Below are 27669 nucleotides of genomic sequence, written 5' to 3' on the forward strand. Positions count from 1 at the left end.
TGGCTGGAATTGTCTTACCCGTGGTCTTCATACCCACTGTTGAATTTATCACTGATTTGGCCGCCCCGTGTCTACAAGGAAAGGTAGAGATCTACCAGCTACATCAATTGTGACCTCGGGTTCACTTCCAAGGCTCGCAATTAATTTCACTGGCTGCAAACTACAGGTGTGGCCCCACCCCTATTGTAAATTGTGACCTTCCCGCAGCGCATTGGTTGCTACAATATGTGAGGGAGGTAACTGGGAATTTTCAGAGATCTGCCAGTCTCTTTTTGGTGGGTACCTCCTAGTTTCCCCTGCGTGTGGCTCATCACTCCTCCTCTGCGGTCCCTGCTCCCATCTACGTGTGCCATACTGTGTGTCATGCTCTGGCCTAGGGGGTCGATATACATTATGTGAGTTTCTATTGGTGCAGTTACGTGCAAAATTAATTTCACTGGCTGCAAACTACAGGTGTGGCCCCACCCCTATTGTAAATTGTGACCTTCCCGCAGCGCATTGGTTGCTACAATATGTGAGGGAGGTAACTGGGAATATTTAGAGATCTGCCAGTCTCTTTTTGGTGGGTACCTCCTAGTTTCCCCTGCGTGTGGCTCATCACTCCTCCTCTGCGGTCCCTGCTCCCATCTACGTGTGCCATACTGTGTGTCATGCTCTGGCCTAGGGGGTCGATATACATTATGTGAGTTTCTATTGGTGCAGTTACGTGCAAAATGTCCTTCCCTATTACAATTGTAACATTTTACCATATACGGCTTACCACCAGGGGTCTGAGATTTAAACTGAGGCGGCCTTGTTGTAAGGGCTTGGATACTTATGGCCATCAGCTTATCACCCTGTGACTCCCTGCGTCTTGTGATGTTCCTGTCGTGCCCGACAGCAGTCTCTCTTAAGGCGGCCACCGACACACCTCTCCAGTTAGGTTGAGTGGTTTGTACCCTATTTCTTAATACTTCCTTTAAACCATCCATCAATACGGACACCGCTACCTCTCTATGATGTACATTTGCCTCAATGTCTATGACCCCAGTATATCTAGCCATTTCCTCCAGTGCCCGGTGGAAATAATCAGAAGCGGTTTCTCCTTCCATTTGTTTAATGGAGAAAATTTTGTTCCATTTTACAACGGCTGGGAAATATACTCCTAACTGCAGATTGATCCGTTTAACATTTTCTTGATTGTACTCATCAGTGAGGGGTACCTCAGCATCCAATTTACAATCTGCAATGAATTTAACATGGTCAATACTAGAGGGCAGACATGCCCGCAGTAGTGTCCGCCAATCTTTGTTATTGGGTTCAGCGGAGTTACCTAGGTCCTTAATGAACCTTTGACATGCAGCTAGATCTTTTCTGGGATCAGGAAATTCAGACAAAATTGTTCTTAATTCTGTCCGGGACCAGGGACAATGCATTGCAATATTCCTGATGGGTGTGACTCCACTTGCGTCGGTCTTCCCATTGGGGACCGCTATCACTCTAACAGGATTAAGATCAATTACCTCACTCTGGGTTGATTCTACAGTGTGTGGTGTAACAGTTTCAGCATATTGTACAGTGCCGTACTTATCTGTTGACACAACCTCACCTGTCCCTGCACTATGGGTCTTCGATATCGCTCTTACTGGTTGGGCCGTGCCCACTGGAGTATCATTTATGGTGGCCGCTAGAGAGAGAGCTGAAATCGTAGTGGGCTCATCTTCCTGGTCGCATTCCTGAGGGAAGTTTAAAATGGGATACAACTTGCACGGGTTAGCATTAGCATCAACATTTGCATTAACATTTATTTTACTCTTATCACTACTATATTTGTTAAGTGCACTCTTTTCGTACACCCGTATGCCATTCTCTGCAGCCACTTTTCCCCTACTATATACGGTGGTAGTGCCGTTGCTATCAGACTTCTACCAGGATTTGAATTTGCTTTTTGAGCTAATTCCTGTTGTATTTCACTCTCCTGTTGCCATACCTGTAAACAATCATAATGTCTAATCCTCTGTTTTGCAGATTTTATTAGACCTATCCTCTTTCTTAGATTTTTCAATACCTCAGGATTCAAACTGCCCACCCTGGGAAACTGTTCCCCATCATCCTCAGTCATTCGTTCCCATTCTTTGCATAATACCTGTGTGTGTGATCCGTATTTCTCACACATTATATACAGTGCTGACCCTTTGGGCCAACAACTACCAACGTGAACCCTTGTTGGTCGTCCCTTACTTGAGCAACTGGCCCCCATCGTTTGCAGATATTGCTGTCTCAGCGAATTCTTACAAAACAAACCAAGTTCCCAGAGATAAGGCGACGGTGAAAGTTCAACGAGTGCCTTCACTCACTCACGCCCCTATTGGCCAATACGAATTCCAGCAATGTGCCCACCACTGGTCGTACCCAATCTCGGGATCTTTTTGTAACCTCTATTTACTGGGGCGTGTGGGAGTATGCTACCCTTCCCAGTAAATATTAGTTGTTGGAGATTTCCTGAGTAAACAGCGAAACTCCCTTAAAATAACAAAAACCTACACAAATCACGTTAAAATGTACAAATAGCGTCTATGATCCCACAGCAAATTTTCAGTGGGTATCAAGGTGACCTAACTAATGTACACATTAGCGTGCGGTCCAGTCGCACTTCGTATAAATAACTATTATTTATTCGCCGTGCGAGCAATGGAATCGGTTGATTAGGCTGTGAAACCTTCAGCCGGAGCGTTTTCTCAACTTGTGCCTATATGGGTGCTACGCCAACCCCCTGGGCTGCGCTTTAACCTTCGCAGTTCTTTTTGTCTGCGAATACTACTTGCTCCTTTACCTTATACAATGTTAACGCGGGCAAGCCAGTCCCACGCCACCAAGTGTCCACTCACCTGATGTGGTCTCAGACGGGATCCCGATTTCTGGGTTCACAAAAGAATACCTTTATTTGCACACTCACTCCTATTTACTCATATGCACACTGACTTTTCTGTACAGAAATTTCTTTCATTCAGGCAGTAGTTCGATCCCCAGGTTTTGCAATAGAAAAAGGTTCTCTTTAAACTTTTGGAAACTGAACAAACTTGTGCTATTATCGCGTGGCTACTATACCTGCCCACACTAAACAATGCTATCGTGTGATTTGAGTTTAGTGGGCGTATCCGTACGCACGTTGCGTAATATACGCCACGTGTGTACGCCTTTGCGTCGCGTACGTAATCTCGCACGTTGCCCGAGACACGTATGCACAAAGTCCAGATACGTTCACAGTAACACAAATAACACGCTTCTATAAATGTAAACGATGTTCAACTGTAATCGCTTACTGAACACCACACAGTATCTGTTTATGCTGTGTGCGTGCCCTTAACAATTATTCCCTTAAATATTACTTTTATAATCTCAACTAAATAGCACCAAATTTCCTCAGCACGTGTCTAACAATCAATTCTAATGGCAACAAGAGAGTGACTATGCGAAAAATACACAAATAAAAATACAGGTGTGTGTGCGTGTATTGTGTGCGCAATTGGCGCCAAACAGAGAGAGGGAGAGAGAGAGAGAGAAAAAACAGATTTAAAACAATAGCTGTATGTTCTTACCTTCCTCGGATCTCACAAGCATCCCTACAAACCAAGCAAAGCAGACGCAGACGCTTATCCGATCAGCACTACTGTATCCCCAACCACAAACACGGATACAGGGGATAATACAATTTTTTTCGCCCTTTGCTGATCGATAAAGTCTGCGCGTTTTCGCCTGACTGAGGATATGAGGTGGACCGGACGAGTACCCAATTGATAAAGCTAAATATTTACCCTTTAACATAAGCTATTTACTATTACCGTGTAGCTGTAATCGCCGCTAAACCACGTGCACGTGCTACGCACTTTGCACGCTATTTGCGTACAAAGACCTCGCACGTGGTACGTAAGTTACGTACACACGCTGCGCTGGGTGTACGGAATACACACAGCGAGCGTACACACGGACAATAACCTTTTAAACCTTAAACGGAATATGCTTACACTGTAAACCTTAATACCGTGATACTATAACGATATAACACTGATTAACCTTAGTATTTAAGCCAGCTGTTTGAGCGATTGAGATGCTCAGAAACCCTTAGTGATAAATGGTGAAACACACAGACACTGGTTAAGGATCCAACACCCTACTAGACGACTTTAGTATGTAAAAGGGAAAAGAAATACAGTTTACAGCTTATACACTACAATCCTAACATTAATACCTAAACACAATAACGAAACAGAAATATACACAATAGCGAAAGAACGCAAACACAAATACATAGAATCAGAATGAATGGCTTACATTAAACGGGTAACAAAGTGGCCACAGAGAAACATACCATACGGGGGAACTCTTCATTATAACAAAAGGTCATAGGTGGATTTGAACAGGTGGGCTGTGACTTTTTCAAACTGCTCAGGTGGGAGGTATCCTCAGGATTCCCGCCGCATGGATAATGAACTGCAAATACAGCAAATGTCCATAACCTTCTTATAGTCATAACTATACGCAGGAGCGATTAATCACTTCCTAACCAAACACCGGAATGTTTCTAATAAAATACTCTTCAATTAGGTACTAGACACCACTGTTCAACCTTTGTCAGACCCTTTGTATCATGAAAAGAGGAATTCCCAGGTCCCTGAACCATTTACACTATACATACTTGCAGACATTATTAAAGGGAATATTATCTACAAAACGCACTATATTAGTTAACTATGCTATAAACGAGTCGCCCGCTACAAGCCCATAAACTCTACCGTAAATACGCATATACCGCGCGTAGTCGCCGGAGCGAGTGTACGCAATTTGCGGACATGTGCACGTACGGCAGACTGAATGCACGAGCAGCGGGCATGTGCATTGGGGTTAGTACAAAGCATTGGAATAACGATATTTTTCGACTTTGACAGGTCGACAGGGTTTCTAGGTCGACATGTGCTAGGTCGACAGGTCTAAAGGTCGACATGAGGATTTTTTTTTTTGTGTCGTTTTCTTCGTAGAGTGACCGGGATCCCAAATTATTGCACTGCGTCCCCTTGCATGGCTCGCTTCGCTCGCCATGCTTTGGGCATGGTGCCTTCACTCCGCTACCGCTTTGCTCGGCACACTTTACCGTTCCAATCGTAGTCCACGTGGATCGTTAAGTATGAAAAAAGAAAAAAAATGAAAAAAAATGTGAAAAACTCATGTCGACCTTTAGACCTGTCGACCTAGCACATGTCGACCTAGAAACCCTGTCGACCTTCCATCAATGTCGACCTAGTGACTGTCGACCTATAGTGGTTGACCTAAACACTGTCGATCTTCAGACCGGATCCCAAATGAACATAGTTACATCAGCAGATGACACTGGAATAAGTATCAGGTGGCAGAAGACTGCTGGATTTGGTGCAGTTGAAGATTATTAAAGTAAGAAAGGATAAGCACATGAGGGAAGAGGGCCCTGCTCGTGAGAGCTTACATTCTAAAGTATGGGGCCCTTAAATATTTAATTATAATAAGAGTGCCCCCCCCCCCCCCCCCCGAAAAAGAGTATCCTTTGCCTTTTGCCTGCTCTTACATATAATGAACCTCTGATGCCAGAGTCGATTCAAAGAAAGCTTTATTTCCACGGAAAGCACTTGCCCATTAATAAATTGCCACATCGCAGGTCTACGTTATATCTGAGCAATGCTTACCATGAGGCTGACTTTCAGCTCGGAGGAAAGCAAAGCAAACAAAAAAAAAAAACGTTGCACCTGGACAAACTATGCTGCAATACCAGGTGTGCTAATACATTTATGTTTTTGCATGCAGGGTAAATACTGGCTGCTTTTGCATGTAGCCCACAAATACTAGACAGCTTTATTTTTACACTGCAATTTAGATGTTGCCCATTTTACATCAGCCCCACCTGCAGTGCTTCATGTTTTTGCCAAGGTACAAAGTAACTCCTTTTATTTTGATTTGCTCCCTATGACTTCTATGTAAACTTTAGACTGTGCAGATAGGAGACCTGACGTTATAGCACAGGTAGCCCAGAATGACATCATCCGCCCAGTCTGGACTTTTATCACTAGGGGTTGCCATATCATCCCTTTAATATGGGACACATATGAATTACACAGGTTCCGTGGCTGCTTCTGTGGTGCAGAAAACACAGTCTCTCCTTAGAACCTACAAGTAATCAGTAGGATTGGTGAGAAGGTTCTGTGTGCACCATCAGCCTGGACTATTGCGATCCAGCATCTTCTTTCCCTCCTAGGATTTGTCAGACTGACCTCCTGTAGACTTGCAGATCACAAACGAGACCTGTTACCATAAAATACCTGATCTAGACCACAGGTAAGCCAGAGGACAAGCAGTGACCGCAGAACGGATGTACAGAGGTTTGTGAGATTTATTCCAAATACATTTCTCTGACAGTCATGAATTTAATCAATGTAATGTCTTTTATCTGTTACGATTAATGTTGCTCAAAGAAAAAGTAATTACAATTTATGTGAAAGCAAAAGATCGCTCAGGACTGTACATAACAGGATCTGTTATTTGGCTGCTGATCCCAGCACTTGCAGTTCTGCAGATTATCTTGCATGTAGTAGTACAGGCATTTCCAACCGCGGTCCTCAAGGCACACCAACAGTGCAGGTTGTAGTGATATCCAGGCTTGAACACAGGTGACTTAGTTAGTACCTTAACTATTTTGATTTAACCATCTGTGCTGAAGCCTGGATATCACTAAAACCTGCACTGTTGGTGTGCCTTGAGGACCATGGTTGGGAATGCCTGTAGTAGTAGTTGCTGTTTTAAATTGTGCTTCCCCCAAAAAATTATGAATCATTATTTGTGTCACATTTCTACACTGAAATGTTTTTAGGGGTTGGGGTTGAACTGACCGACAGTCAGCATCCGGTGAATGCCGGTGGTGTGGTGGTGGTTTGCTGTGTTCGCCGCGCTGCGGGCTCGGTGGCAGGCTGAGCTCGCCACAGTTTCTATTCCCACTCGATGGGAATAAAGCCATCTGAGGGTTCCCAAGGCTCTAGAACTTCCCAAATATGTAATATATAGCTCAGCTCCTGGTGATAAGTAAGAAGTACACACTCACCGTATCCCCAACCCCTACCTACAGCGTCCCTTCCCCCCCAGCTCTCAGGAAAGAGGCAGCCTCTTTTTCAGTCTAAGATGGCCGACGTAAAAGTGCTGTAGCTGAATAGAGCACTTTCACCTTGACAACAACTGCCCACAAGCCTGCGCACAACTATGGTGATCGCTTTACATATACCCCTTTTCCACTGACCAGAAAATCCTGGGTTATTGCACATGAATGCGCAACTACCTGGGATTTCTGTCAGTGGAAACGGCTCCACCCAGGTCCAGACACTGGGAATCCTTTTCGGGTACCTAGCAGGGTTTTACACGGGAAGGACCCGGGTGAGCTGTAGTGTAAACAGGTAACCCAGATTGTCCGACCCGTATCCCATTTACAGCATGGGGAGAGCCGCATTCCAGCGCAAGGAGATAATGTCATCTCCAAGCGCCAGCACCTGCACCTGTGTGCAGTGTGAGCGATGCCATCCCAGGAAAAATACAGTTCAGCACCGCAGTGAAAAGGGGTCTGTCCCAGGTTTGACCCGGCTTAGAACTGTGGCCCAGATTTATCAAGCCTTGGAGAGTGATAAAATGCATGGTGATAAAGTACCAACCAATCAGCTCCTAACTGTAATTTTTCAAACACAGCCTGTAGCATGGCAGCGAGGAGCTGATTGGCTGGTATCTTATCTCTGTCTACTTTACCTCCATCCAATGCTTGATAAATCTGGGCCTGTGTTCCAAATCTTGGGTTGGACCCGGGACCTTGGTGGAAAAGAGGTATTACTGATTCACACCTAGCACAGCTCTTCCTGTGCAGGTACGGAGGCAAATCCACGTGTGTGCAACAATATGTTACCATGGAGAAATCCTTCGGGCACCACTCCCAAAAAGGTTTTGTGAAATTTAGACCATAGTCTACAATGGTTAACACCATTTAAAGATGGCATCAGATATCAGGCCTATACTTCCGGAAGCTAGACTTTATCATAGCTCCCAACATTTTAATCACAAGCTGAGGGACACCTGCGTCTGCGTGTGCGTAGAGCGCACCCGGCCACAAAGGGGGCGTTACCTATGAGAAAGGGGCATGACTTGCGAGAGGGTCAGCGATCGCGACCCACGCACCCGTTTTCGTCACTGAGGGGGCATGCCCAGCATTCTGTGAGCTGCTGGCATGCCCCCTCTCCCTCTGTTTCCAGTAAATAGATGCTGTGCGCATGCGTCTATTCTCCACTGCTCTGCTAAGCAGAACAGCAGTGACAGGAGCCCCCTAACTGCCCAACCACCGCGGGACACTGCAGCCCGCGGGTGGGACAGCAGGACAGTCCCCAAAAAAACGGAACTGTTCCGCGAAAATCAGGACAGTTAGGAGATATGCTTTATGCACTTAGGAAGGCCAAGATTTATCAAGCCTTGGAGAGTGATAAATTGCACGGTGATAAAGTACCAGCTAATCAGCACCCAACTGCCATGTTACAGGCTGTGTTTGAAAAAATGACAGGAGCTGATTGGCTGGTACTTTATCACTGTGCTATTTCTAAAGGGCCCTACACATTGATCGATCCGCCGCCGAGCTGCCCGACGGCGGATACGGCCGACGGGCGACTCGCCGGCAGGGGGGCAGTGACGGGGGCTCCCCCCGTCACCAAAGAAGTGCAGGCAAATATGGACGTGATCGTCCATATTGGCCTGCATGCGCAGCCGACGGGGCACCAGCGATGAACGAGCGCGGGGCCGCGCATCGTTCATCGCTAGTGACTCCACACTCAAAGATATGAACGTTATCTCGTTCAATAATGAACGAGAACGTTCATATCTTTGAGGATTGTCAGCCAGTGTGTAGGGCCTATTACTTTCCAAGGCTTGATAAATCTGGACCAAAGTAAGATGTCCAGAAGCACAGCAATGTGTTCCTGATGTAAGGGGTCATGTTGCGGGGCACAGAGAATAAAAATTAGATTTTACTCACCGGTAAATCTAGTTCTCGTAGTCCGCAGTGGATGCTGGGTACTCCGTAAGGACCATGGGGAATAGACGGGCTCCGCAGGAGACTGGGCACTTCTTTAAAGAAAAGATTAGGTACTACATCTGGTGTGCACTGGCTCCTCCCTCTATGCCCCTCCTCCAGACCTCAGTTAAGGAAACTGTGCCCGGAAGAGCTGACATTACAAGGAAAGGATTTGGACTCCAGGGTAAGACTCATACCAGCCACACCAATCACACCGTACAACTCGTGATTACTATACCCAGTTAACAGTATGAACAACAACTGAGCCTCATTAAACTGATGGCTCAGAACAAAAAACCCTATAGTTAAGCAATAACTATATACAAGTATTGCAGAATTCCGCACTTGGGACGGGCTCCCAGCATCCACTACGGACTACGAGAAATAGATTTACCGGTGAGTAAAATCTTATTTTCTCTGACGTCCTAGTGGATGCTGGGTACTCCGTAAGGACCATGGGGATTATACCAAAGCTCCCAAACGGGCGGGAGAGTGCGGATGACTCTGCAGCACCGAATGAGCAAACTCAAGGTCCATCTCAGCCAGGGTATCAAACTTGTAGAATTTTGCAAACGTGTTTGATCCCGACCAGGTAGCAGCTCGGCAAAGTTGTAAAGCCGAGACCCCTCGGGCAGCCGCCCAAAAAGAGCCCACTTTCCTCGTGGAATGGGCTTTGACTGATTTAGGATGCGGCAGTCCAGCCGCAGAATGTGCAAGTTGAATCGTGCAACAGATCCAGCGAGCAATAGTCTGCTTAGAAGCAGGAGCACCCAGCTTGTTGGGTGCATGCAGAATAAACAGCGAGTCAGTTTTTCTGACTCTAGCCGTCCTGGAAACATAGATTTTCAGGGCCCAGACTACATCCAGCAACTTGGAAGCCTCCAAGTCCCGAGTAGCCGCAGGCACCACAATAGGTTGGTTCAAATGAAACGCTTATACCACCTTAGGGAGAAATTGGGGACGAGTCCTCAATTCTGCCCGGTCCATATGGAAGATCAGATAGGGGCTCTTACAAGACAAAGCCGCCAATTCTGACACACGCCTAGCCGAAGCCAAGGCCAAAAGCATGACCACTTTCCACGTGAGATATTTCAACTCCACGGTCTGAAGTGGCTCAAACCAATGTGATTTTAGGAAATCCAACACAACGTTGAGATCCCAAGGTGCCACTGGAGGCACAAAAGGGGGCTGAATATGCAGCACTCCCTTAACAAACGTCTGAACTTCAGGCAGGGAAGCCAGTTCTTTTTGAAAGAAAATAGACAGGGCCGAAATCTGGACTTTAGTGGATCTCAATTTTAGGCCCATAGTCACTCCTAACTGTAGGAAGTGCAGAAATCGACCCAGCTGAAATTCTTCTGTTGGGGCCTTCATAGCCTCACACCAAGCAACATATTTTCGCCATATGCGGTGATAATGTTTTGCTGTCACATCCTTCCTAGCTTTTATCAGTGTAGGAATGACTTCAACCGGAATGCCCTTTTCCAGCAGGATCCGGCGTTCAACCGCCATGCCGTCAAACGCAGCCGCGGTAAGTCTTGGAACAGACAGGGCCTCTGCCGTAGCAGGTCCTGTCGGAGCGGCAGAGGCCAAGGGTCCTCTGAGATAATTTCTTGTAGTTCCGGGTACCAAGTCCTTCTTGGCCAATCCGGAACGATGAGTATAGTTCTTACTCCTCTCCTTCTTATTATCCTCAGTACCCGTGGTATGAGAGGAAGAGGAGGGAACACATAAACCGACTGGTACACCCACGGTGTCACTAGAGCGTCCACAGCTATCGCCTGAGGGTCCCTTGACCTGGCGCAATATCTTTTTAGCTTTTTGTTGAGGCGGGACGCCATCATGTCCACCTGTGGCCTTTCCCAACGATTTACAATCAGCTGGAAGACTTCTGGATGAAGTCCCCACTCTCCCGGGTGGAGGTCGTGCCTGCTGAGGAAGTCTGCTTCCCAGTTGTCCACTCCCGGAATGAACACTGCTGACAGTGCTAGCACGTGATTTTCCGCCCATCGGAGAATCCTTGTGGCTTCTGCCATCGCCATCCTGCTTCTTGTGCCGCCCTGTCGGTTTACATGGGCGACCGCCGTGATGTTGTCTGACTGAATCAGCACCGGCTGGTTTTGAAGCAGGGGTTTTGCCTGACTTAGGGCATTGTAAATGGCCCTTAGTTCCAGAATATTTATGTGTAGGGAGGCTTCCTGACTCGACCATTGTTCTTTGAAGTTTCTTCCCTGAGTGACTGCCCCCCAACCTCGGAGGCTTGCATCCGTGGTCACCAGGACCCAGTCCTGTATGCCGAATCTGCGGCCCTCGAGAAGATGAGCACTCTGCAGCCACCACAGCAGAGACACCCTGGCCCTCGGGGACAGGGTGATCAGCCGATGCATCTGAAGATGCGATCCGGACCACTTGTCTAACAGATCCCACTGAAAGATCCGTGCATGGAACCTGCCGAATGGAATTGCCTCGTAAGAAGCTACCATCTTTCCCAGGACTCGCGTGCAGTGATGCACCGACACCTGTTTTGGTTTTAGGAGGTCTCTGACCAGAGATGACAACTCCTTGGCCTTCTCCTCCGGGAGAAACACTTTCTTCTGTTCTGTGTCCAGAATCATACCCAGGAACAGCAGACGCGTCTTAGGAACCAGCTGCGACTTCGGGATATTCAGAATCCAGCCGTGCTGTTGTAGCACTTCCTGAGATAGTGCTACTCCGACCAACAACTGCTCCCTGGACCTCGCCTTTATAAGGAGATCGTCCAAGTACGGGATAATTATAACTCCCTTCTTTCGAAGGAGTATCATCATTTCGGCCATTACTTTGGTAAATACCCTCGGTGCCGTGGACAGACCAAACGGCATCGTCTGGAATTGGTAATGGCAGTCCTGTACCACAAAACGGAGGTATACCTGGTGAGGTGGGTAAATGGGGACATGTAGGTAAGCATCCTTGATGTCCAGTGATACCATGTAATCCCCCTCTTCCAGGCTTGCAATAACCGCCCTGAGCGATTCCATTTTGAACTTGAACTTCCTTATATAAGTGTTCAAGGATTTCAAATTTAGAATGGGTCTCACCGAACTGTCTGGTTTCGGTACCACAAACATTGTGGAATAGTAACCCCGTCCCTGTTGAAGGAGGGGAACTTTGATTATCACCTGCTGGAGGTACAGCTTGTGAATTGCCGCCAGTACGACCTCCCTGTCCTGGGGAGTAGCTGGCAAGGCTGATTTGAGGTAACGGCGAGGGGGAGACGTCTCGAACTCCAGCTTGTATCCCTGAGATACCACTTGTAGAACCCAGAGATCCACCTGTGTGCGAACCCACTGGTCGCTGAAGTTCCGGAGACGGGCCCCCACCGCACCTGGCTCCACCTGTGGAGCCCCAGCGTCATGCGGTGGACTTAGTGGAAGCAGGGGAGGATTTTTGTTCTTGGGAACTGGCTGTATGGTGCAGCTTTTTTCCCTCTACCCCTGCCTCTGCGCAGAAAGGACGCGCCTCTAACCCGCTTGCCTTTCTGAGGCCGAAAGGACTGTACTTGATAATACAGTGCTTTCTTAGGCTGTGAGGGAACCTGAGGTAAAAAAGTCAACTTCCCAGCTGTTGCTGTGGATACGAGGTCCGAAAGACCGTCCCCAAACAATTCCTCACCCTTATAAGGCAAAATTTCCATGTGCCTTTTAGAATCAGCATCACCTGTCCACTGCCGAGTCCATAATACTCTCCTGGCAGAAATGGACATCGCATTAATTCTAGATGCCAGCCGGCAAATGTCCCTCTGTGCATCTCTCATATATAAGACTACGTCTTTAATATGCTCTATGGTTAGCAATATAGTGTCCCTGTCAAGGGAATCAATGTTATCAGACAGGGAATCAGACCACGCTGCTGCAGCACTACACATCCATGCTGAAGCAATAGCAGGTCTCAATATAGTACCTGAGTGTGTATACACAGACTTCAGGATAGCCTCCTGCTTTCTATCTGCAGGCTCCTTTAAGGCGGCCGTATCCTGAGACGGCAGTGCCACCTTTTTTGATAAGCGTGTGAGCGCCTTGTCCACCTTAGGGGATGTCTCCCAGCGTAACCTATCCGATGGTGGGAAAGGGTACGCCATTAGTAACCACTTAGAAATTACTAGTTTCTTATCTGGGGAACCCCACGCTTCTTCACACAATTCATTCAGATGGGGGAAAAGTCACTGGCTGCTTTTTCTCCCCAAACATAATACCCTTTTTTGTGGTAACCGGGTTAATGTCAGAAATGTGCAACACATTTTTCATTGCCGTAATCATGCATCGGATGGCCCGAGTGGATTGAATATTTGTCTCATCCTCGTCGACACTGGAGTCAGACTCCGTGTCGACATCTGTGTCTGCCATCTGAGGTAGCGGGCGTTTTTGAGCCCCTGACGGCCTCTGAGATGCCTGGGCAGGCGCAGGCTGAGATGCCGGCTGTCCCAAAGCTGCGTCATCGAACCTTTTATGCAAGGAGTTGACACTGTCGGTTAATATCTTCCACATATCCATCCACTCAGGTGTCGGCCCCGCAAGGGGCGACATCACACTTATCGGCACCTGCTCCGCCTCCACGTAAGCGTCCTCATCAAACATGTCGACACAGCCGTACCGACACACCGCACACACACACAGGGAATGCTCTGACTGAGGACAGGACCCCACAAAGTCCTTTGGGGAGACAGAGAGAGAGTATGCCAGCACACACCAGAGTGCTATATAACAGAGGGATAGACACTATACACAAAGTGAATTTTCCCCCTATAGCTGCTTATATCACAATTTGCGCCTAAATTTATGTGCCCCCCCCTCTCTTTTTTCCCCTTTCTGTAGTGTATACTGCAGGGGAGAGCCTGGGGAGCGTCCTTCCAGCGGAGCTGTGAAGAGAAAATGGCGCTGGCTGTGCTGAGGGAGATAGCCCCGCCCCTTCAACGGCGGGCTTCTCCCGCTTTTTATATCGTTAATGGCGGGGGTCTCTGCACATATACAGTGTTAAACACTGTATTATGTGCTTTTTATTGCCAAAAGGTATATTAATTGCAGCCCAGGGCGCCCCCCCCCCCAGCGCCCTGCACCCACCAGTGACCGGAGCGTTTGGTGTGCTGTGGGAGCAATGGCGCACAGCTGCAGTGCTGTGCGCTACCTTATTGAAGACCGAAGTCTTTAGCCGCCGATTTCCTCCGGTTTCTTCCGTCTTCTGGCTCTGCAAGGGGGACGGCGGCGCGGCTCCGGGAACGGACGATCGAGGTCGGGCCCTGTGTTCGATCCCTCTGGAGCTAATGGTGTCCAGTAGCCTAGAAGCACAAGCTAGCTGCAAGCAGGTAGGTTTGCTTCTCTTCCCTAAGTCCCACGTAGCAGTGAGTCTTTTGCCAGCAGATCTCACTGAAAATAAAAAACCTAACAAATACTTTTATTTTTAGTGAACTCAGGAGAGCCCACTAAGTGCATCCAGCTCAGGCCGGGCACAGATTCTAACTGAGGTCTGGAGGAGGGGCATAGAGGGAGGAGCCAGTGCACACCAGATGTAGTACCTAATCTTTTCTTTAAAGAAGTGCCCAGTCTCCTGCGGAGCCCGTCTATTCCCCATGGTCCTTACGGAGTACCCAGCATCCACTAGGACGTCAGAGAAATATAACAGCTTTCTGAGGACAGAACACTTATAGCTGGCATTTATCAATGGTTATTGGGCTGTTTATCATGGAAATGAAGGTGTAAGTAATAAGAGGGTCAGGGGGTAGAAACATGACGATCTGATAAGTACATCAGTCACTGATGAGATAAATATTAGGTCCATGAGATGGAAACACTGAGATGTTGGCGTGTGAATAGACAGATTTATGTCTCTGGTGTGAGAGTAGCAGCAGCAGCAGCAGCCTGGCATCGCGCTTTTAAGTATACAAGAAGTGGCATCGCTGATTTAAGAGTAGCCCTGCTATCTGCGCATGCTCAGTGAGGACTAGCAGTCTCCAGGCCCAGGTGTCAGGGATCTGATTGCAGCAGCTGCCCCATCTGTAACTCCGGCACTGACAGGTAGGGGAGGGCAGTGACGTCACATCGAGAGCAACATTGTGTATGTGTTCTCTCCCTCACTGCTCTGTGTGTACATTGTGTATAGCAGCCCCTCACTGCAAGTGTGTGTACATTGTGTATAGCTGCTCTATGTGTGTATACATTGTGTATAGCTGCCCCTCAGTGCTCTATGTGTACATTGTGTATAGCTGCCCCTCACTGCTCTGTGTGTGTACGTACATTGTGTATAGCTGCCCCTCACTGCTTTTTGTGTGTGTGTACATTGTGTATAGCTGCCCCTCACTGCTGTGTGTGTGTACATTGTGTATAGCTGCTCTATGTGTGTATACATTGTGTATAGCTGCCCCTCACTGCTGTGTGTGTGTACGTACATTGTGTATAGCTGCTCCTCACTGCTCTATGTGTACATTGTGTATAGCTGCCCCTCACTGCTTTTTGTGTGTGTGTGTGTACATTGTGTATAGCTACCCCTCACTGCTGTGTGTGTGTGTGTGTGTGTGTACATTGTGTATAGCTGACCCTCACTGCTCTATGTGTACATTGTGTATAGCTGCCCCTCACTGCTTTTTGTGTGTGTGTGTGTGTGTGTGTGTACATTGTGTATAGCTACCCCTCACTGCTGTGTGTGTGTGTGTGTGTGTGTGTGTGTGTGTGTGTGTGTGTGTACATTGTGTATAGCTGACCCTCACTGCTCTATGTGTGTACATTGTGTATAGCTGCCCCTCACTGCTGTGTGTGTGTGTACATTGTGTATAGATGCCCCTCACTGCTCTGGGTGTGTACATTGTGTATAGCTGCTCTATGTGTGTGTACATTGTGTATAGCTGCCCCTCACTGCTCTGTGTGTACATTGTGTATAGCTGCTCTATGTGTGTATACATTGTGTATAGCTGCCCCTCACTGCCCTGTGTGTGTACGTACATTGTGTATAGCTGCCCCTCACTGCTCTATGTGTGTACATTGTGTATAGCTGCCCCTCACTGCTCTGTGTGTGTACATTGTGTATAGCTGCCCCTCACTGCTCTGTGTGTACATTGTGTATAGCTGCTCTGTGTGTATACATTGTGTATAGCTGCCCCTCACTGCCCTGTGTGTGTGCGTACATTGTGTATAGCTGCCCCTCACTGCTGTGTGTGTGTGTGTGTACATTGTGTATAGCTGCTCTGTGTGTATACATTGTGTATAGCTGCCCCTAACTGCTCTGTGTGTACATTGTGTATAGCTGCTCTATGTGTGTATACATTGTGTATAGCTGCCCCTCACTGCTCTGTGTGTGTACGTACATTGTGTATAGCTGCCGCTCACTGCTCTGTGTACATTGTGTATAGCTGCCCCTCACTGCTGTGGTTGTGTGTACATTGTGTATAGCTGACCCTCACTGCTCTATGTGTGTACATTGTGTATAGCTGCCCCTCACTGCTGTGTGTGTGTGTACATTGTGTATAGATGCCCCTCACTGCTCTGGGTGTGTACATTGTGTATAGCTGCTCTATGTGTGTGTACATTGTGTATAGCTGCCCCTCACTGCTCTATGTGTGTACATTGTGTACAGCTGCCCCTCACTGCTCTGTGTGTGTACATTGTGTACAGCTGCCCCTCACTGCTCTGTGTGTGTACATTGTGTATAGCTGCCCCTCACTGCTCTGTGTGTGTACATTGTGTATAGCTGCCCCCTCGCTGTGTGTGTGTGTACATTGTGTATAGCTGCCCCTCACTGCTCTGTGTGTATACATTGTGTATAGCTGCCCCTTACTGCACTGTGTGTGTGTACATTGTGTATAGCTGCACCTCACTGCTCTTTGTGTGTACATTGTGTATAGCTGCACCTCACTGCTCTGTGTGTACATTGTGTATAGATGCCCCTCACTGTTCTATGTGTGTACATTGTGTATAGCTGCCCCTCACTGCTCTGTGTGTGTACATTTATACATAGCTGCCCCTCACTGCTCTGTGTGTGTACATTATACATAGCTGCCCCTCACTGCTCTGTGTGTGTACATTATACATAGCTGCCCCTCACTGCTCTGTGTGTACATTGTGTATAGCTGCCCCTCACTGCTCTGTGTGTACATTGTGTATAGCTGCCCCTCACTGCTCTGCGTGTACATTGTGTATAGCTGCCCCTCACTGCTCTGCGTGTACATTGTATATATAGCTGCCCCTCACTGCTCTGTGTGTACATTGTGTATAGCTGCCCCTCACTGCTCTGTGTGTACATTGTGTATAGCTGCCCCTCACTGCTCTGCGTGTACATTGTGTATAGCTGCCCCTCACTGCTCTGTGTGTGTACATTATACATAGCTGCCCCTCACTGCTCTATGTGTGTACATTGTGTATAGCTGCCCCTCACTGCTCTGTGTGGGTACATTGTGTATAGCTGCCCCTCACTGCTCTGTGTGTACATTGTGTATAGCTGCCCCTCACTGCTCTGCGTGTACATTGTGTATAGCTGCCCCTCACTGCTCTGCGTGTACATTGTGTATAGCTGCCCCTCACTGCTCTATGTGTGTACATTGTGTATAGCTGCCCCTCACTGCTCTGTGTGGGTACATTGTGGATAGCTGCCCCTCACTGCTCTGTGTGTACATTGTGTATAGCTGCTCTATGTGTGTGTGTATACATTGTGTATAGCTGCCCCTCACTGCCCTGTGTGTGTACGTACATTGTGTATAGCTGCCCCTCACTGCTCTATGTGTGTACATTGTGTATAGCTGCCCCTCACTGCTCTGTGTGTGTACATTGTGTATAGCTGCCCCTCACTGCTCTGTGTTTACATTGTGTATAGCTGCTCTATGTGTGTATACATTGTGTATAGCTGCCCCTCACTGCCCTGTGTGTGTGCGTACATTGTGTATAGCTGCCCCTCACTGCTGTGTGTGTGTGTGTACATTGTGTATAGCTGCTCTGTGTGTATACATTGTGTATAGCTGCCCCTAACTGCTCTGTGTGTACATTGTGTATAGCTGCTCTATGTGTGTATACATTGTGTATAGCTGCCCCTCACTGCTCTGTGTGTATACGTACATTGTGTATAGCTGCCGCTCACTGCTCTGTGTACATTGTGTATAGCTGCCCCTCACTGCTGTGGTTGTGTGTACATTGTGTATAGCTGACCCTCACTGCTCTATGTGTGTACATTGTGTATAGCTGCCCCTCACTGCTGTGTGTGTGTACATTGTGTATAGATGCCCCTCACTGCCCTGTGTGTGTACGTACATTGTGTATAGCTGCCCCTCACTGCTCTATGTGTGTACATTGTGTATAGCTGCCCCTCACTGCTCTGTGTGGGTACATTGTGTATAGCTGCCCCTCACTGCTCTGTGTACATTGTGTATAGCTGCTCTATGTGTGTATGCATTGTGTATAGCTGCCCCTCACTGCCCTGTGTGTGTACGTACATTGTGTATAGCTGCCCCTCACTGCTCTATGTGTGTACATTGTGTATAGCTGCCCCTCACTGCTCTGTGTGTGTACATTGTGTATAGCTGCCCCTCACTGCTCTGTGTGTACATTGTGTATAGCTGCTCTGTGTGTATACATTGTGTATAGCTGCCCCTCACTGCTGTGTGTGTGTACATTGTGTATAGATGCCCCTCACTGCTCTGGGTGTGTACATTGTGTATAGCTGCCCCTCACTGCTCTGTGTGTACATTGTGTATAGCTGCTCTGTGTGTATACATTGTGTATAGCTGCCCCTCACTGCCCTGTGTGTGTGCGTACATTGTGTATAGCTGCCTCTCACTGCTGTGTGTGTGTGTGTGTGTGTACATTGTGTATAGCTGCTCTGTGTGTATACATTGTGTATAGCTGCCCCTAACTGCTCTGTGTGTACATTGTGTATAGCTGCTCTATGTGTGTATACATTGTGTATAGCTGCCCCTCACTGCTCTGTGTGTGTATGTACATTGTGTATAGCTGCCGCTCACTGCTCTGTGTACATTGTGTATAGCTGCCCCTCACTGCTGTGGTTGTGTGTACATTGTGTATAGCTGCCCCTCACTGCTGTGTGTGTGTACATTGTGTATAGATGCCCCTCACTGCTCTGGGTGTGTACATTGTGTATAGCTGCTCTATGTGTGTGTACATTGTGTATAGCTGCCCCTCACTGCTCTATGTGTGTACATTGTGTACAGCTGCCCCTCACTGCTCTGTGTGTGTACATTGTGTATAGCTGCCCCTCACTGCTCTGTGTGTGTACATTGTGTATAGCTGCCCCCTCGCTGTGTGTGTGTACATTGTGTATAGCTGCCCCTCACTGCTCTGTGTGTATACATTGTGTATAGCTGCCCCTTACTGCACTGTGTGTGTGTACATTGTGTATAGCTGCACCTCACTGCTCTTTGTGTGTACATTGTGTATAGCTGCACCTCACTGCTCTGTGTGTACATTGTGTATAGATGCCCCTCACTGTTCTATGTGTGTACATTGTGTATAGCTGCCCCTCACTGCTCTGTGTGTGTACATTATACATAGCTGCCCCTCACTGCTCTGTGTGTGTACATTATACATAGCTGCCCCTCACTGCTCTGTGTGTACATTGTGTATAGCTGCCCCTCACTGCTCTGTGTGTACATTGTGTATAGCTGCCCCTCACTGCTCTGCGTGTACATTGTGTATAGCTGCCCCTCACTGCTCTGCGTGTACATTGTATATAGCTGCCCCTCACTGCTCTGTGTGTACATTGTGTATAGCTGCCCCTCACTGCTCTGTGTGTACATTGTGTATAGCTGCCCCTCACTGCTCTGCGTGTACATTGTGTATAGCTGCCCCTCACTGCTCTGTGTGTGTACATTATACTTAGCTGCCCCTCACTGCTCTGTGTGTACATTGTGTACAGCTGCCCCTCACTGCTCTGCGTGTACATTGTGTATAGCTGCCCCTCACTGCTCTGCGTGTACATTGTGTATAGCTGCCCCTCACTGCTCTGCGTGTACATTGTGTATAGCTGCCCCTCACTGCTCTATGTGTGTACATTGTGTATAGCTGCCCCTCACTGCTCTGTGTGGGTACATTGTGTATAGCTGCCCCTCACTGCTCTGTGTGTACATTGTGTATAGCTGCTCTATGTGTGTGTGTATACATTGTGTATAGCTGCCCCTCACTGCCCTGTGTGTGTACGTACATTGTGTATAGCTGCCCCTCACTGCTCTATGTGTGTACATTGTGTATAGCTGCCCCTCACTGCTCTATGTGTGTACATTGTGTATAGCTGCCCCTCACTGCTCTGTGTGTGTACATTGTGTATAGCTGCCCCTCACTGCTCTGTGTGTACATTGTGTATAGCTGCTCTATGTGTGTATACATTGTGTATAGCTGCCCCTCACTGCCCTGTGTGTGTGCGTACATTGTGTATAGCTGCCCCTCACTGCTGTGTGTGTGTGTGTACATTGTGTATAGCTGCTCTGTGTGTATACATTGTGTATAGCTGCCCCTAACTGCTCTGTGTGTACATTGTGTATAGCTGCTCTATGTGTGTATACATTGTGTATAGCTGCCCCTCACTGCTCTGTGTGTGTACGTACATTGTGTATAGCTGCCGCTCACTGCTCTGTGTACATTGTGTATAGCTGCCCCTCACTGCTGTGGTTGTGTGTACATTGTGTATAGCTGACCCTCACTGCTCTATGTGTGTACATTGTGTATAGCTGCCCCTCACTGCTGTGTGTGTGTACATTGTGTATAGATGCCCCTCACTGCTCTGGGTGTGTACATTGTGTATAGCTGCTCTATGTGTGTGTACATTGTGTATAGCTGCCCCTCACTGCTCTATGTGTGTACATTGTGTACAGCTGCCCCTCACTGCTCTGTGTGTGTACATTGTGTATAGCTGCCCCTCACTGCTCTGTGTGTGTACATTGTGTATAGCTGCCCCCTCGCTGTGTGTGTGTACATTGTGTATAGCTGCCCCTCACTGCTCTGTGTGTATACATTGTGTATAGCTGCCCCTTACTGCACTGTGTGTGTACATTGTGTATAGCTGCACCTCACTGCTCTTTGTGTGTACATTGTGTATAGCTGCACCTCACTGCTCTGTGTGTACATTGTGTATAGATGCCCCTCACTGTTCTATGTGTGTACATTGTGTATAGCTGCCCCTCACTGCTCTGTGTGTGTACATTATACATAGCTGCCCCTCACTGCTCTGTGTGTGTACATTATACATAGCTGCCCCTCACTGCTCTGTGTGTACATTGTGTATAGCTGCCCCTCACTGCTCTGCGTGTACATTGTGTATAGCTGCCCCTCACTGCTCTGCGTGTACATTGTATATAGCTGCCCCTCACTGCTCTGTGTGTACATTGTGTATAGCTGCCCCTCACTGCTCTGTGTGTACATTGTGTATAGCTGCCCCTCACTGCTCTGCGTGTACATTGTGTATAGCTGAACAGAAACACACCAATAACAGCGCTGATTTAAAACATATGTGTGCTATTTATTTTACACGATTAAAAACAATGAAAAATCACATTTAATGACTGATTCCTAGGTACCGGTTAGTCCTGCAAAACATGACATAATAAGCACAATTGACACAGTGCAGTTCGGAGCTTTTATAATGATATTAAGTCTGTGAATTAATTTGATCAGGTCAATGAGTATTAGCACTCTCTAACGTGACAGTCTCTTTCAAAGCAGTGGTTAATTTGATAGTAGAAGCTGATGAGTTAGTAGCAGCAAATGAGGCAGTGTTAGCAGTTCCCACTAAGACAAGCTTGTCAATTAGTTGCAAGAAGTATTCAAAGCAATAGTGGTAGATTAGTGCATGCTTTAAATTGAACTGTCAGATTTAGAGAAAGAGTCCATGTAACTGGTAAATACAACCTGCTTTAAGGGTTCAGACTTAACCCTTTGTGGTCCAATAGTTGGTGTCTCCCAACTCCTGGTGCTTTTAATAACCGTTTTCATGGGTCTTATCCGGAGTATCCCAACAATGGTCCAGGCATGAGCAGGTGAAAAAGCTTAAGCATCCGGTACCGGACAACTGGTGAAGACTCTTACGCGTTTCTCCGCCTGTAACTTAATCAGCGGCTTCTCTGAGGAAGCCGCTGATTAAGTGACAGGCGGAGAAACGCGTAAGAGTCTTCACCAGTTGTCCGGTACCGGATGCTTAAGCTTTTTCACCTGCTCATGCCTGGACCATTGTTGGGATACTCCGGATAATACCCATGAAAACGGTTTTTAAAAGCACCAGGAGTCGGGAGACACCAACTATTGGACCACAAAGGGTTAAGTCTGAACCCTTAAAGCAGGTTGTATTTACCAGTTACATGGACTCTTTCTCTAAATCTGACAGTTCAATTTAAAGCATGCACTAATCTACCACTATTGCTTTGAATACTTCTTGCAACTAATTGACAAGCTTGTCTTAGTGGGAACTGCTAACACTGCCTCATTTGCTGCTACTAACTGATCAGCTTCTACTATCAAATTAACCACTGCTTTGAAAGAGACTGTCACGTTAGAGAGTGCTAATACTCATTGACCTGATCAAATTAATTCACAGACTTAATATCATTATAAAAGCTCCGAACTGCACTGTGTCAATTGTGCTTATTATGTCATGTTTTGCAGGACTAACCGGTACCTAGGATTCAGTCATTAAATGTGATTTTTCATTGTTTTTAATCGTGTAAAATAAAAAGCACACATATGTTTTAAATCAGCGCTGTTATTGGTGTGTTTCTGTTTTGCAATTTTGGAGGGTAGAGTACTCTCCCTCTTTTTAACAGCTGCGATTTAAACAGAGTGTTCTTTTATTAAAAATCCATACACACACATTCTATTTAGCTGTTAGCGCCAAGCTGTTTGTTTGTTAGTGTTTTTCATTGTGTATAGCTGCCCCTCACTGCTCTGTGTGTGTACATTATACATAGCTGCCCCTCACTGCTCTGTGTGTACATTGTGTACAGCTGCCCCTCACTGTTCTGCGTGTACATTGTGTGTAGCTGCCCCTCACTGCTCTGCGTGTACATTGTGTATAGCTGCCCCTCACTGCTCTGCGTGTACATTGTGTATAGCTGCCCCTCACTGCTCTGTGGCGAAGCCGCGTGCTCTTCCGAAAAGGAGGCGTGGCATATGAAAAGGGGGAGTGGCTTCGCGGGAGGACCCGCGATCGCGAGCCACGCCCCCGTTTTCGTCACTGAGGGGGCATGCCCAGCGCTCTGTGAGCCGCTGGCATGCTCCCTCTCCCTCTGACTCCACTGAATAGACGCTGTGCGCATGCGCACAGCGTCTATTCACCGCTGCTCTGCTCAGAGCAGCGATTGACAGAGCCTCCCAACTGACCCCCCCCCACCGCGGGACACTGTGGCCCGCGGGTGGGACAGCGGGACAGTCCCCAAAAAACGGGACTGTCCCGCGAAAATCGGGACAGTTGGGAGGTATGCATTGTGTATAGCTGCCCCTCACTGCTCTGCGTGTACATTTTGTATAGCTGCCCCTCACTGCTCTGTGTGTGTACATTATACATAGCTGCCCCTCACTGCTCTGTGTATACATTGTGTATAGCTGCCCCTCACTGCTGCATGTGTGTACATTGTGTATAGCTGCCCCTCACTGCTCTGCGTGTACATTGTGTATAGCTGCCCCTCACTGCTCTGCGTGTATACATTGTGTATAGTTGCACCTCACTGCTCTGTGTGTACATTGTGTATAGCTGCCCCTCACTGCTCTGTGTGTGTACATTGTGTATAGCTGCACCTCACTGCTCTGTGTGTACATTGTGTATAGCTGCCCCTCACTGCTCTGTGTGTGTACATTGTGTATAGCTGCACCTCACTGCTCTGTGTGTACATTGTGTTTAGTTGCACCTCACTGCATTGTATGCAGGGCCGGTTCTTGCCCTTGTGGCGTCCCGGGCAAAAGTTAGGGGCGTGGCTTAGTATGGGGGCGTGGTCAGTCACCCCCCCATTTGTAGCGCGGCTGAAAGGGAAAAAAGAAAAAGTATACTTACTATACCCCGCTCCTGTTTCCAGACCCTGCAGACCGGCGCCGCTCTTCTCCTCGGATCTATGGGAGAGACGTCAGTCATGACGTCTCTCCCATAGCACAGCATAGGCACTAGAGGTCAATTATGACCCCTAGCGTCTGTGCCACAATGCTGTGCGGTGCGCGATGACGTCATCGCGCACCGCACACCAAAGGTCCTCTCCATGAAGGGAAACTAGACGCTTAGCGTCTGATTCCCTTCAGAGCGGGGGAGGACCAGCGCCACGAAGGGAAACCAGACGCGTAGCGTCTGGTTCCCTTCTCACAGCGGGAGGGGGGGCACAGCGGGGGGACACTGCTGGGGCGCACACTGACAGTGGCGGACCTTGCCATGGTGCGGCGCCCTCCGGATGGCGCCGGCGCCCTCCGGAAGGCGGCGCCCCGGGCAAAAGTCCTGCTTGCCCGTGGCAAGATCCGCCACTGATTGTATGTGTACATTGTGTATAGTTGCACCTCACTACTCTGTGTGTACATTGTGTATAGCTGCACCTCACTGCATTGTATGTGTACATTGTGTATAGCTGCCCCTCACTGCTCCGTGTGTGTACATTGTGTATAGCTGCCCCTCACTGCTCTGTGTGTACATTGTGTATAGCTGCACCTCACTGCTCTGTGTGTGTGTACATTGTGTATAGCTGCACCTCACTGCTCTGTGTGTGTACATTGTGTATAGCTGCACCTCACTGCTCTGTGTGTGTGTACATTGTGTATAGCTGCACCTCACTGCTCTGTGTGTGTACATTGTGTATAGCTGCACCTCACTGCTCTATGTGTGTACATTGTGTATAGCTGCACCTCACTGCATTGTATGTGTACATTGTGTGCATTTGTCCCTGACTGCTCTGTGTATGTGCATTGTGTATACAGTACCTTGCTCCTTTGTGTGTGTGTGTACATTGTGTATAGCTGCCCATTATGTGATGTAGTCAGAATGTCAATATTCAAATTCTCAGCACCATAATGTAGACGATGGACGGAATGTCGAAATTCACGCTGGCAGTACTGACATACTGTATACAGGGTCTATTCATGAAGCAGTGAAAAGAGTGGGGAAGTGAACCAGTGGAGAAGTTGCCCATGGCAACCAATCAGCTGCTCCATAAAATTGGATAGTATGCAAATGATAAAGATTACTTCAATGCTGATTGGTTGCCATGGGCAACTTTCTACTGGCTCACTTCTCCGCACTTTTCACTGCTGCATGAATAGACCCCTAATGTTGACCGTCAGAATGTCAACACATGGAGTTAGGGTTCGGCTGCAATTAGGGTTGTAAAAATATTATTGTCGCCATTCTGAAAATTATGACGTTATGAATCCCTTTGCCCGACCGCATCAGTGCGACATTTAGCTGGGCAGGTGAAGGGCGCGATGGGGTGCTGTTGCCGGCATTTAAACACCGTGGCAATTCACAATTGAAATCACCCTTTTATGTCATTGTCGACATTTCAGAACACCCCCCCATTATTGCTATAATTGAGTATACATACAGTATGCTCTGTAAAGGGGGTAACACACGGGGCGATGTTCAGCTAATTTCTAAGCAATCTGACTAGATTGCTTTGAAATTAGCTGAACATTGCTCTGTGTGTAGGGGTGTCGGCAACAGCGATACGCAGTCCCGCATGTCGCTATCGCCGGTGCTAGATTGGCCTGCATGCAGACACAATTTAGCAGGTAGCTCATTTCACCGCTGGGTGAAATGAGCGCCCCCCCCTCGCTCAGCACATCGCGCTGTGTGCTGAGTGTGGGAAAAGATGTGTGCTGAGCGGTCTGTGCTAGATCGCTCAGCACACATCTCTGGGGAAATCTCCCCGTCAGTACGGCCCTTAACACATTTTCTCACTCTCTATGGTGTACATACAGTGGAGGCTCCTCTCATTGCTTGAGCTGAGTTGTGCAATTACAGTATTTATGTTCAAAAACTTCTCTGATGCTGCACAAACCTGTAAAGAAAATGCAATAAACCTTCAGGACATCATGTTAAGGGGGGTGCACACAGGGACATTTCTCCCAGAGATGTGGGCTGAGCGAGAGGGAAAAAAAAACAAAAACCTCTCACTTCACCCAGCGGTGAAGTGAGCGATCTGACTAGAATTGGCATGCATGTAGGCCAATATAGAGCAGTGATGTAACTAGGCATTTTAGTGCTGTGTGCAAGAAACGACATTGGCGCCCCCCCCATGTAAGATAGGGGCAGTGCGCGGCGTAGGCGCGCAAAAAATATATAGGGGCGTGGCTTTATGGGGAAGGGGCGTGGCCACAAAATAATAGCAATTCATACTATGGTGCACAGTAGTCTCCATTATTCAAATTACGCTGCACAGTAGCGCCACTACACCAGGTAGAGACCCTTTTATACATTACAGCAGACAGCGTCCCCCTTTTTACACATTACAGCAGACAGTCCCCCTTTTTACACATTACGGCAGATAATGTCCCCCTTTATACACATTGCAGCAGCCAGCGTCCCCCTTTTTACACATTACAGCAGCCAGTCCCCCTTTTTACACATTGCGGCAGCCAGTCCCCCTTTTTACACATTGCGGCAGCCAGTCCCCCTTTTTACACATTGCGGCAGCTAGTCCCCTTTTTAAACATTGCGGCAGCCAGGCCCCCTTTTTACATATTCCGGCAGATGGTGTACCCCTTTTTACACATTGCGGCAGCAGGTCCTCCTTTTTACACATTGCGGCAGCCAGTCCCCCTTTTTACACATTGCGGCAGCCAGGCCCCCTTTTTACACATTGCGGCAGCCAGGCCCCCTTTTTACACATTGCGGCAGCCAGGCCCCCTTTTTACACATTGCGGCAGCCAGGCCCCCTTTTTACACATTGCGGCAGCCAGGCCCCCTTTTTACACATTGCGGCAGCCAGGCCCCCTTTTTACACATTATGGCAGACGGTGTCCGAGAGAGAGAGAGAGAGAGAGAGAGATACTTACCATCTCCCCGCTGACAGGCTCCTCGTGCAGCTTCCTCGGTGCAGGCAGATGAGAAGGCGGAGGAGGGAGGGGGACTGGAGCCGCAGCAGCGCTATGTAATTGGTAGTAAGCGCCGCTGCAGCAGTCCCCTCTTCTTCCGTATTGGCTGCCTGGCGCTGCTGTGGATGCTGGGATGGAGGAACCACATCCCAGCATCCACAGCAGCGCCAGGCAGCCAATACGGAAGAAGAGGGGACTGCTGCAGCGGCGCTTACTACCAATGAAATAGCGCTGCTGCGGCTCCAGTCCCCCTCCCTCCTCCTCCTTCTCACCTGCCCGGCGCTGCTCTCTTCTCCCTGCACAGCGCGGCGGCGCACAGCACAGAACAGGCGGCATGTAATGAGTCAATTTGACTCATTACATGCTGCTGGCCGTGCGCCCTCAGGGCAACTGCGCTGTGTGCCAAGCCCACTTGGCACACACGTAGTTACGGCCCTGATATAGAGTCAGTGATAACGGCGCGTGGGGCCGCGCATCACTATCACTATGGGCTATACACCTGGGGAGTAATTCAGATCTGATCGTAGCAGCAAATTTGTTAGCAGTTGGACAAAACCA

The 27669-nt window shown here is 48.1% G+C and overlaps 1 protein-coding gene across 7 annotated transcripts in view; it reads left to right on the forward strand.

Moving 5' to 3' along the window:
- The window catches only part of SEC22C (SEC22 homolog C, vesicle trafficking protein), a 155591-nt gene that overhangs the window by 64230 nt on the left and 63692 nt on the right, over positions 1-27669 (forward strand). For 2 of the 7 annotated variants that reach the window (XM_063924368.1, XM_063924374.1), the window contains exon 1: positions 6131-6383. The exons of 1 other annotated variant lie outside the window; for it this stretch is intronic. The gene's annotated coding sequence lies outside the window, so the exon portion shown is untranslated. Of the gene's footprint in view, positions 1-6130; positions 6384-15060; positions 15182-27669 lie in introns of those variants that run through there. 4 more of the 7 variants (XM_063924370.1, XM_063924367.1, XM_063924373.1 and 1 more) reach the window with 4 other exon arrangements.

This window comes from Pseudophryne corroboree, chromosome 5, assembly GCF_028390025.1.
Source record: "Pseudophryne corroboree isolate aPseCor3 chromosome 5, aPseCor3.hap2, whole genome shotgun sequence".
NCBI lineage: Eukaryota > Metazoa > Chordata > Amphibia > Anura > Myobatrachidae > Pseudophryne > Pseudophryne corroboree.